Consider the following 13,724-nt stretch of genomic DNA (forward strand, 5'->3'; position numbering starts at 1 on the left):
GTAACTGCAACAAATGCTTTTCGTTGGCCTCTAGACGGTAGTGTAGCTAAATCATAAAAAAAACCAACCATGCATTTTCAGACCCAGGAAGAATGTTTTCATTACTTCAGATTACAATTTATGCAATAGCATGTGGGGGCTCAAGAGATATCGTACATAAAGTGTATGGTACAAAGTCTATGGTACACAAAATGAAGGAAAAATGTTATTTACAAACAAGTGAATGAATGAAATTAAGTGTTGGTGTTACAGATTCCACACTCAAAATGTGACAGACATCTGCAATGTATTTATTAGCATACACAACAATGTTTAGTCACTCACATGGAATAATTAAGGTACCATTAGTTGTCCATCCAAGTAAAGTGGTCTGAGATGTCTGGGCAATGGTATAATTTTTTTCTTGCATTAAAAATATAAATTAGTGATACATTTGTTTATTTTAATGCATGTGGTCTTCTATTAGACACTTTTCCTTCATATAAACCTTTTTAATCCTCCAAATTGGACTCTTGATAGTTACCATCAGTGATCGTTCTTTGTCCTTCAATTTCCCTGTGACTCAGGGATGACTTTCCTAATCATGTGGTATCATCTTTCCCATGGGTACGCATTATCTTCATGAAGGCTTAGCTTCACATAACTCTGGATAATCATCAGCCAGCTGGTTTCAGATTTTCAATCCCTTTTCTGTTCGTAGCTATGGAAAGGCACTTTTCCACAACATGGCCATTACAGATTCATGACATGTGGCAATACCATTACAGCCTGATTCTAAGAGTTTTCAGTTTATGGGGAAGGCTTTAAAGCAACCTCTTATGAATTGAATCCAGAACTGTCTTCTACTGTTACTCTTCCTGCCCATCATTACATGCATATTCCTGTTGTATGGAGCTCCTTTCAATGAACCTTTTTTGAGACCAAGGCTTTGATGCCACACAGTGGTGCTGGTCTTAGCCATTTTATAAGTTTTGTCTTTGGGTTTTTATGGGTATATTTGCATCACACCAACTCATTGAACGCATATGCGACTTACTCCATCCAGATGTTATTCTATGAATTATGTCCACTTTAACTGATCTGTTCTCTGATATTACTGGTCCTAGATACTTAAAAATTTTAACTCTTTGAAATGTATAATTATATAGCTTGGTAACTGTGATTAGTGTGGCTTCAGGGCTGAAGTTAATCATGAACATGGTGTTTGTTCTATTGATGCACAAGCAACTTGTTTCATGTGCCTTCCTCCAGTTGTCAAGCTTCTCCCAAGTGTCCTGGAAGTTAACAGGTGTAATGTCCACCTCTGTAGGTGGACTGCCGTGCTGAGAACACTGAAATGAAGCATATTTCAATCAATAATTGATAAGCTACAGACACCCCTCACTATCTCTTATTACAACTATAGAATCGTGACTGCACCATAAGTATGCACAAATTTATAAACTTTCTTATTGGTAAAGTGTTTCATATTCTTATTATTACAGATATACTGTATCCAATCAGTAGCATAGTGGTGTAGTTGTTTTCCCTTAAAGTTAATTAATTCTCAGAAGATATCATGATCTGAAGATATTGAAATGTCATTACCATACAACAATACATGTGTCAAAATTGAAACCTAAGAACCAACAATGAATATAACTTTGTAGATCAATTGTTCATGATTCAATAAAAGCAATTAGTTTAGCTTAAATGCCCACAATTCAAAAGTTTTAATTCAGATGCAATTTCAAGAACCAACCACTTTTAAACCTCATAATATTTCAAAATTCTGTTCTGATAATACTGAAGCCCAAAATTTTCTTGTCAGTGATGTTATTAGATTCCCATATCTTGAATTTTAAATGAAATATAGTTTATTTACCAGAAGTTTAAATTTTGGATAACTGGGGGCTCACTTAGATGAAAGGAAAGTTTACTTGAACATGATGGTACAGCATCAAAAAGTAATTACTTTTGTTTATGTAAAACACAAGGATACAATACACTGGGTAGGAGCAGTAAATGGCATCAAAAATCTGGGATTGTTAACTTTACAATTTCTCTCTTTTGTATCATTGATTACTGTAGCATTCTTTAGTAAATAACTAAAAACCACGATGTGAAGCATTCCTGCCAAAGAGTGAGGTTATAAATATCCATACTTGAGCTGGGAGGTCTCAGTTGAAGTTCAGATCTAGTCTACTACAGTCAAAAGTATGCATTTTGTTGAAAATCTCTGTGAAATGTAGCACAGAAAAATGCAGCTGAATGATAGAGAACTACAAGGGTATGCGGAAAAGTAATGCCTCCAAGTTTTTAATGCAAGAATTCAAAGCATTTTAAACAAAACATATGTTTTTAACATTCTATGTCTTTATTCTTCATTTCTGCACACTGATAGCCCTCTGCCACTGGAACTGTAGTGTGTAGCATGGTGATGTGTAATGTAACGGCTGGCCGCGGTGGCCGTGCGGTTCTAGGCGCTTCGGTCTGGAACTGCGCAACTGCTGTGGTCGCAGGTTCGAGTCCTGCCTCGGGCATGGACGTGTGTGGTGTCCTTAGGTTAATTAGGTTTAAGTAGTTCTAAGTTCTAGGGGACTGATGACCTCAGATGTTGAGTCCCATAGTGCTCAGAGCCATTTGAACCATTTTTTTGTAACGTAACTATGTTGGTGGATGAGGAACAGCATACTGTAATTGAGTTTGGAATTCAGGGTTCATCCACACATGGAGCACCCTCTCCTTCCACATGACAGTTCCAGACTATGAGTTTTGCCACATCTGCAACAATCCAAAACCCTGAGTTCACTGTCACCAGTCATCCTCCGTACAGTCCTGACTTGGCCCCATTTGATGTTCTGTTTCCAAAACCTAAAAGAACATCTTCAAGGACTGCATTTTGATAGTGATATGATGACATGATGCAAGCAGAGGGGAGGTCCATTTTACAGTGATGTCCTCCTGTTGTGAGAAATGTGTTTGTCATCAAGGTGCATATGTCGAGAAATAAATATCTAGACATGGAATATAAAGCTTTAGAAAGTTGATAATTTTTTATTTATTTAGAAAGCTTTAACAGTTTTTACTTAAACAATTCAGTGGCTTTGCTTTTCAACATGCCCTCGAATGTGAGTGAAATGATAACAGCAGGAACCTTGAACCAAAAAATTGTGAACAATTATTACTGTATATGCATTTTGAGGCTGTGTTGGTGACTATCATTTAGCATAATTAAGATTATATATTACATGGAAGTAAACTATCCATGAGTTTTTATGTCATTTGTCCACATATTTTTAATTAACATACCTAAATTCTCAAATCCAAATGGACTTCCACTATAGACATTTTAGAGTCACAGTTTAGAGATACCAACAAGATGCATAAGCTTGACACAGTATGAAGCACAAGCTATAAACAAACACATTTCATCCTGGATTCGATTCCTGGTACTGGTTTTTTCTTGGTGTGAGGACTGGAATGGGCTGCACTCAGCCTTGTGGTGCCAATTGAGTAGCTATCTGACCAAGTAGTAGTGACGCCAGGTCAGCTTATCCTACAACTACTGGGAGTGTGGTGTGCTGACCCAAACCACTCAATACCTTATTCACATGAAGCCATTGACTGATGGATGGCAATGGTCAGTTTGGTCTGAATGTGCCATCTATAGCCAAAACGACATTGCAGAGATAAGATAGTATGTCCACATCATCAGCATAAAAGAGATACCAGTGGATTGGTTTCTGTATCTTTGTGAATAGATAGTTTATTGTAACGTTAAACAGTAAGGGACTTAAGGTGCTTCCTTGATTGACAGCTATATTAAAATCAAAGCTCTTTGATGTGCCATCAGTACTTTCATTGCCAGTTTGGACAATGTCCACCATGAGTCATGTTAATAGTCCTGGACATGTGCATGCAGAGCTTGCCATATTCTTGTTCTTTATATTCAATCAAAAGCCTTTTCTAAATCGATCAAGGTCAAACAATGACTTTTGCTTCTTGTTTCAAGATTTGGCCATCACTAGTCTTATTGTACTTTGATAACAGAATTGTGCTTATAAGCTCCAATAAAATAGCCATGAAGGGAGGTGGTGGTGATAAAATTATGGGAAGTTGAGCATGTTTTGCGGGGTCATGCTGAAAAGGGTGTTATCATCTTTTTCTGAAAAATTAGAAAGAAACAACCAATGACTGGTGACTAGTGAAATTATTTGAAAAGTTAAGAGAAAGCTGACAGTCAAATCTAGGAGGAAGCTAATCAACAGATTTGTAGCCTGAAAGGCAATGTAGTCCCTGTTATGGCTAGACAAGGTGAGGAAGTATCACAGGTAACTGCAGTCAAATACCAAGTTGCGAGACTAAAACATACTGTGCTGCTAAAATTACAAATCAGTGTTCAAGTTTGCAGTTTCCCACAAATGCAGTCAGCATCGACATTGCATTGCCGAGATATGGGCAAAATGAGAATGCATTTCCATGTGACCTACACAACTATTTGCTGATTAAGAAAACTGCAGGCCATCGCAAACTCTGGGCCACATAGAGACAACATTGTTCTTAGTATCCTGTGTGGACAGTGCTACATACACCAACTTCATGGTCAAATTCATATTCAATACTGAAATATTACAATGCCTACTGCAGTAAAGACACAGAGATTCTGAGGAGTTTATTCATCACTTTCAGCCCAGGTGATAGCAACATGTGCCAAAAATTTGGTATCACATTTTGACAAAAAGATGAGTGAGGCAGTAGACTAGCACAACAGAAAACAATACCCCAGTCCAAGTTCAAGAAGTGCTCACTGGGAGAAAAACATAGAGTTTATCGAGATACACTCCTGATGTCATCCAGGGTATACTACTCAGAGGAGGCATAGAGATCATGTCATGAACCTCAAGTGAACCTGGTGAATGGTATGAATGAAGCTAAAGTAAATTTACCTATCTGAAGTATCAAATTAATTGTGAGGTACCTCCATATAAAGGATAATGTTGGCAGTTTTGAGATGACAATATCTCTTGATACTGGATCCAGAAAGGCTGCACTGTCAAAAGCATTTTATGAAGAACTAGCTGTTGGTTCTCTGGTACAGAGAGTAATGCTGGTACAGTGCAGAAGAAAGCAGGTAGAGAGGTGTTCAAATGAGTAACAAAGGTGATAGTTTGTTTAGTAATAATGGTTGTGATTAGTGAGCTGAATCTGGATTTCATTTTAAACAGTGACTTAGCAGAAAAGGACAATGTTGGTGATTAGACCACAGTGGCATGGGAAACTTGTTGTGGGGTATAGTGAGTCTTAATGTTGATTTTTGTGTTAAGAGTATTTGGAAACTTTTTCTTTGCACCATGGGAAACATCTCATCTCTGGGGTACACAGCATATCATGTGTACATGTTACAGTTACCAAATGCTAAGTGGCCACACTTCTCAGTCACACTGGACACTATGGTCGTAGAATGAACTGCTGCTTAGGGCAAATAGACTGTATTGCAGATCTCTCATTATCTCTGAGATCATATCGAGAGATATCTATGACCTGTACCACTATATATTAGTTATCCTAGTGCAGTATTGAATACATATAGTGAGTGCACATCACAGATGTCTCTAGATACAGTATATGAGATGATAAAAGACCTGTAATATAGAATCCTTGCCTGTATCATCAATTTGTTGCTTTCACTCCGTGACAGTAGTGTCCAAAGTGACCACGTATTGTGGCCATTTAGCATTTGACAGCTGTAACATGTATGCATGATGACCTGTGTACAGCAGATGTGGGACAGATAATGGATCCCATCACAATCACGAAGACATGGTTATAATTAGATTTTAAGTATCTATTGGGCTCCATGTTTTCTAGATCCCTATCAGTTTTGGCATCAAAGAGACTTTATAACTGGAATGTATGTAATTTGATATGGACAAGTGCAATAAGTAACCTTGTTTCTTCTGTGTACAAAATGTTGTGTTTTAGATATTGATATGTGTATGTTTGTTTTTGTGTCCTCTGTATCAGATGCCACTGACGATGGGGTCTGTTCTCGAATATCAGTCTGGCTATTAAATATTTTACCTGCAGCCCATGGTATACAGCAAGCTGTCTTTTAACATATAGCAAGATCATAGGCAGGATTGACAAATTTGATCAACTGAGAGAAAGATGCAGCCTGTCAAATGGTGGTATGGACTTCTTTATTTCTTTTATATGAATGCATGGTGTCAGTTCCTTCTGACATGTCTGAAAGAACAGACACCACACATTCATATAAGTGATTTGCCTTGATAGACAATGAATCAACCCTCTTCAGTGGGGATGCACAATTATGTCCAATCTCCTGCAGGAATCTCAAACTAGTGAGCATTGAGGACATCGACAGGGATTGTGGATAGGTGTCACTAGGTGGGAATATGGATCGGCTGAGGTGTGTGCTAAGATAGTCTGCACAATTGCAATGAAGACTGTGTCCAGGTGGTGCAGTGGTTAATGCAACTGCTGAGTGAACAGGAGATCCCAGGTTCAAATCTTGGTCTGGCACACATTTTCACTTGTCGCTGAAATTCCGCATAAAGTCCCTGTGCAGCTGACGTCAATAGTCCCTTGCCTTTCTCCCTCCTCCATCTTCAATTTACATAATATTTATTTCTTGATTGTACCAGCTTCACTTAGTGCCTGGAGACAATAGCCATGTGTGTGTGTGAGTTGTTGTTTTGGTGATGTTGTTATTGTGTAAATGTGTAAGAGTTCTACTTCTGAGGAAGGACTTTGTCCAAAGCTTAAATGTTCTTAGTGTTATTTTTCATTGTGTCTATCTGCGACTGAACACCATCTCCATGTGGTGAGTAGCTATCTGTTCCTTCCATATTGTTGTTAACTGCAATGTTATATTACATTTAACATAATTTGATTTTATTTCTCATTTATTTTGTCCACAAAAGGGTCAAAATTGCAGCCTGTATGCGCAGCACCACAGTATCTGCCAATCAAATGGCCAAGATCTATCATGTTTAATGTCTCCTCCCTTAAACCACTCATCATGAAACAAATTTGTGCCACTTCATCTTTAATGGTCACAATCACCTTTTCACTTTGCAGCAAATTTCCAATCACAATTTGTTTAATCAGATATAGCTGTTTTTTAAATAAATGGATACAGTCAGTGCCTTTGAACAGCCAAAACTCTAGATGTTGATTGTTTATAAATTCAGTGTATTTAGTAAGCTGTACTTCATGACAATATAAGCAAATGAACAAAGTCAGAATTACTATAATTATTACTTGTACCAACTGGTTGTAGCATGCACTATTCAGTGTGGTATTTGTTAATTCAGCAAATTTTATGCATTGATGTTCTCTGTTGAAAATGAAACTATTGAAGGTTTAAAATTGTAAGAAGACATCCAAATGTGTTGCTAATTTCTCTTTAGGAGGAAAATAGCATTATCTGTTTAATGTACTGACCAGTAGTCTTGTTGCAGTGGTAACACCGGTTCACATCAAATCACCAAAGTTAAGCACTTGGATGGGTCACTGTCCATGTCTGCTGAGTGCTGTTGGTAAGTGGGGTGCACTCAGCCTTTGTGAGGCAAGCAAACTGACAATGGCTGAGAGGGTGGTGTGTTGACCACATGCTCCTCTGTATCTACATCTGGTGACACCTGTGGGCTGAGGATATCACAGTGGCCAGTTGGTACCATTGGGCCTTCAAGGCCTGTTTGGACACTGTTTGCTTCTGTTTTTTCTTTAATTTACTACAATAGTGTCAACAGTGTACTGAAGGGGAATAACACTTGCACTTGATAACAACAAGAGGTTTTATATGTAAAAGAAATCTTAAGTATCACAATATTAAATAATAAAAATAATGATAATGATCTGTGAGATGATACATAGCACTATATTGTCTATGATGAGGGGTAATGCCTGAAATTTGGTATTCACTCTCTTGACTCTTTTTATCTTGGAATATTGAATTCCCTGATGATTTCTGAAATTGAATGTCTCCATGCTTCTAGCTCCAACTACCATTCCATGTTAAAAGTCTATTAATTCTCATCATGTGGCCAGAATCATGTCAGAAACAGTTTCACATGACTCACCTTAGTGCAAATGACACCATGTGTGCATGTACATCTTGCTATCCAATGACTTGTCACCTCAGTGTATTTCATGTTAAAAAAATGGAATGCTACAGCAAACTTTTCCTTATTTATTTATTTTAGGTCACTACTTTCTGACTATCTTTTATAGTGTACATACTTTTTAAGTTATTCACTACAAAATCTGAAAAAGAACTATAGAACTATTCTGCAGTGTATTTTCAAGACTGATTTTGTCTACATCTCTGTTACTTTTTAGTTCTACTATTGTTTCCATTTCGAACCCGTGAAACAATTTTTCTGAAAATGAAAATTACAAGTGACAGTACGGGCACAGATTCACTTGAAATACATATGAAGTGAGGCTTATTAGTCACTTTGTGGAATGAAATTAAGCCTAAAGGTCTTGAAAATAATAGTATGTAAAATAAGAATACTGCATTCACACAGCATGTGGACATTTTCTACACCTATCACTATATTCGGTTGTCCAATATTTATTGTGGGCACTGTGTATACTTACTTCTTCATGTGGAAGTGTGACTGAGTAGCTCTGAAAGCTTTTTTACATGTCCATGTTTTCCTAAATTTTTTTCTGGTCATGTAGCATACATGAGGTGCCATGTTCTGAAACTCTGACATGGAGAGGAATATGTGATTGGATGAAAAGTGTAACATCATAACTCCACAGACTCTTGCAGCTGCAACTGATAATCTCATGTCTTCCAACCAATCAGCTCCATAGGATGTTACTGGGCCTAGAATTACCTCTATGGTTCAAACACAGCTGGATGACATCTTCGACAACAGCCAATATTTTTGTCATTTTCAAGGCACAAATGCAAACACCAAACTGAAGCAGTGGGGAGTGACTAGGCCAAGGAGTATCCTATGAGATGATTGGGTGAAGAACGAGACTTCATATGTTAGAACTACTACAGCCATGGGGCTTTGATGTTACTACTTTCACCCAACCACTGAATAAGATGCAGATCTTTTGTCCTTTAAAGTGGCCTCAATTAAGGAGCTGTTTCTCATTCTTCTCCAGCACCAATCAACTATATGACAAGGGTACTCCCAATTACAAGTTCGTTTGTCACTACTCTTGTTGCATAGACTGGTAGGGATACTCCCCTATGCTCGGCATCAATACTTGTTTGCATGTGTAATTTACTTGTGTTGTCATGACTTTCCGCAGTGTGTGTGAATTTGTGTTCATCATCATCATCATCACCTTTGTGTATTACCATTATTGTTGGCATCTCTATCTTGCTACACAGCTACAGTTTCATTGCCATTGCTGCTACAATCACTTCACCTCTGTCACAGCCGCTGCCACTACAGTTGTCTCCCGAGCATCACAGATGCTGCCACTACAGTTGTATCCCTGCCTCCATCTTCACTGCTGTCACTATCACTGTCACTGCTGCAGTCTTCTTGCCCCTTTGTCTTCATCACCACCACTGCCATCCTCATCTGCTGTCATCACATCATCCCAGATGTCACTGCTGTCATCTCCCACAGTCTCAGTAAAGCTCTATCCCTAGTAATTATTGTTGATTTCTGTTTCCTTCCTCCTAGACCCACAATGGACATTCCAGCCACCTTCATCATTTACATCACCCCTTCCTCTGCTCCCAGTATCACTACGTGCAGCACTTCCTCTGGTTTACCTCCCTATGTCCACCCTCCCCTTGCCACAGTCTCATCCCTGTTTGCAGTCACTTCCTTCACCTATCCTACCTAGTCTTTCCATGACCACTTCCCCATCACCTACCTTTCGCTTTGCCTGTCTCCCACTTCCTATTTAGCTCACGGCAACCACTTACCCTGCAATGTCTGCAAAAATAACATCTTGTCCTTTACCATTTTAATGTCAGAAACCACAACACAGTCCACAAGTAGTTGTTCCTATTCAAGCCAAATGGAAGGACCTGCACAGTGACATGTCTCACCTTCTTCATTCCCCTTACCCTCACCACGTCCCATAATCGCCGAAAAGCTATCGAAGTGCCCTAATGCAGACCCCACTACAAGCACTATAACCAAAAAACTACAAACAACTCCCAATCCTACCCAGCTCCCTCCCCTGCACCTTCTCTCCCAGCTATACATACCTTCATCCTCTCCCATCCTTACCCCAGATTCCTAAATGCTAAATCCCTATCTCCTAAAACCAGGAAATATGTCCCTCACAACCTCATCACCCAAATCAACCCCACAAAGATTCCATCCTTATCAAATTCATGAATCCCAACTTCCACTCTGACCTCTTCCTCAAAATTATTATTATGTTTGGCCCTCATACCTCCTCATTCCCTTTCACATCACCTCCACATCCAAACAAACCCAGCCTCCTCACTGTTCCCTCACCTTAACTACCTTGATAGAAAATGTTTGTCTCAAGATCACAGCAGAGGTTGTGATTTCTGAACTGAATTGCAATCCTTCCTTGGAAATCTGCACAGCCCTCTGTATTTACAATGACTTGCATCCCAACTTCCTTATGTGAGTCTTCACAGAATCTACCACACCGTTACTCACCTCTGAGGGAGGGAGCCCTGATATACAACTGCTAATATCAATTTGAACCTACCCTCACTACAGAAATCCCAACAATCCCTCCAAATCCACCTGAATCAGTTTATCTTATGATGTAAGCAGTGGCTCTTCAAGATCATCCATTCGAAAACTCAGGCAATAATGATAGAATGCATCACCCACACCTTGGACTACCCATCTACTGGCAACTCACATGGAAATCTCATGTACTGACCACCCAACAGAAAGGTCACACGATTGACTACAACTACTATACAGCCTGTGATGAAGCAAGCTGGAGTAGTTTTAATTCCCCTCTTGTTTTGCCATCTGCCTCCTTAAATTCATTTTTTTTTTTTTGTTGAACTATGTACCATTAGCAAACATGAATATAATCTGAATTTTCATAAAAGAGAAAGATTGGCCCTCAGTTTAAAGGAATATAACACCAGATCTAATTTTGAGCTTAGTTTTAGGTATGTAATTGATTTTCTAATTTATTTTGATTATTCCTAGTTAGTACCTTTCATTATAGGGTGAAATCAGTAATTGTGTCATAACTAAAATCCTATTGTTGACATATAAACAAATATTAATTCTGTACTAATTGTAAACATTTGGAAGACAAAATGCAAGTAATCTTGAAGTATGTATGTGGATCTATTCCAAAGTAATCAACAGTTTTATCCAAAGGATTGTTTGTGAACTTATATTTGTTAATATCATGATTTAAACAAAAAATTCGGCCTTACTCTTGTAGTAGAAAAACTGTTAAAATGATCCATTTTTTCGATGTATTCAGTTAATTGAATGAGTTAAGTTTTAATTGTAATTTCTGTAAATTTAACTTTAATCAATGTGTAGTTTCAGTACCTATTACTGTGATGATATATAAGGGCCCGATTTTTGGTCAAGAAACAGTCAGTCCACAGCCGAGTTTCAGACGAGTTACCTGTGCTAGTTAGAACAACAACAATGGAGGAGGAGGAGGAGGAGATTAGTGTTTAACGTCCCGTCGACAACGAGGTCATTAGAGACGGAGCGCAAGCTCGGGTGAGGGAAGGACGGGGAAGGAAATCGGCCGTGCCCTTTCAAAGGAACCATCCCGGCATTTGCCTGAAAGACAACAACAATGCTTCAACTTAACAGTGTAATAAGTGTTAAACATTTAGGCTGTTTGTTAAAATAGTGACAGTGTCTGCTCCATACATGCCTGATTATTCTTCAAGAACTGTGAACTTTGTGGTTAGGTTTTACTGCTCATAGAGGTTCAACAGTAAACTATTGTAGCAGTATGTGGAGGTTCACCTGCTAACTATTAATGAGATTGTTGCCGGCTCAAAACACCCACCATATATATATCTGCCTTAGTTGATCAGCATCTGCCACCTGTACTTCAAAGACCATCCTCCTTTACTAAAGAGGACAGCCATTTCCTAGAATATCTGAAATCTGTGCCTATCCCACTCCCACGACACACCTTGGTTGTCTCCACTGACACCATCTCCCTCTATACCAACATCCCCCATGTACATACTCAGTTTTCTGCTGAACATTTTCTCCATCAGAGCCCATCTGATTCCAAACATCTGATGTCCTTCCTTCTCACCTTAATCAGCTTTATACTTAAAACAACTACTTTACCTGCGAGGGGCAGACAGAAAAAAAAAAAAGATCAGGGGCACGGCTATGGGAACCTGGATAGCTCCTTCCTATGCCAACCTTTACAGGGGTTCCCTGGAGGAGGCTTTCCTGGGATCCATAAGCCATCATTCATTGGTCTGGATATGATACATTGATGGCATCTTTACCATATTATGGACTTGTGGTGAGATTCACTTATTAAAATTCTTGGAATCTCTAAATACATTCTCCCAATTAAATTTCACATGGTCCTACTCTGAATCCCATGCCACTACCCTTGAAGTTGTCCTCCTCCTCATTGAGGGTGAGCTACACACTTTGGGTCACATTAAACCTACTAACAAGCTACAGACTTACATTCTGATAGTTGCCATTCTTTCAGTGTCAAACATTGTCTCCCATACACCCTTGGCATGTGAGGCAAACATATTTGTTTATGTGCAGACTGTTTACAGCAATACACCACTGTTCTCAAATCAGCCATCATTGGACATAATTACCCCACCAGCCTAATTCAAAAACACATTTCCCAGGCCATCACATCCAATCCTAGTACTGCTGATCCCTCCAAACAAACATCTTAGGAGTACACACCTTGTAACTTAGTGTTATATAAATCTTGACAAGGCTATGACTTCCTTAAATTGTGCCCCAAAATGAGTTCTGTTCTGTCCTGTATTTTGCCAATAACACCTACAATAGCCTTTCATCCCCCTCCTTATCTCTGCAATATCCATGTCAGAACCTATGCTCCCTCTACACACATTGCCCTATGCTATGGCTCCTACTCCTGTGATTATCCCAGCTGTAAGCCTTGTCCTATACACCCTCCTACACGTACATCAATCCTGTATCTGGCAAAACCTATACTTTCAAAGAGGAAGCAACTTGTGAAATGGTATGTCATGTACCAGCTGTTACGTAAGCACTATTCATGCTTTTACATTGGTATGACTACCCCTAGTAATCGGTTAGGATTAATGGGCATAAGTGTAGGGCATATACTGGCAAATGCAATATTCTGCTGCAGAGCATGCTCTATGATATAACAGTCATGATCTTCATGCTCATTTCACAACACGTTCCATGTGGATTCTTCCCCCAGACACCAGTTTCTCAGAACTCTGCAGGTGAGAACTGGCATTATATCATGCCCTTGGTTCTGACCACACACTTGGCCTTAACTTACATGAGTTTCTTTGGTATCAGCACTTGTTCTGAGTAACAATTTCCTTCCTCTTCTGTATCCTTTATTTTTTGATCTGTCTAATTTTCCCTGCGCCAACCTCTACCATAAACAATGCACTTAACATTTCGCTCTTATGAACTTGTGCACAATGTTTTGTCAGTAATCCCTGCCCTGTTTATTACCCTATATTCTGCCTTTAAGCTCTCAGGTTCTCAAATCTTGTATAGCATAGTTCCCAACAATCGATCTTACCTTCTCATCTC

The sequence above is a fragment of the Schistocerca cancellata genome, chromosome 4, assembly GCF_023864275.1.
Source record: "Schistocerca cancellata isolate TAMUIC-IGC-003103 chromosome 4, iqSchCanc2.1, whole genome shotgun sequence".
Classification (NCBI taxonomy): domain Eukaryota; kingdom Metazoa; phylum Arthropoda; class Insecta; order Orthoptera; family Acrididae; genus Schistocerca; species Schistocerca cancellata.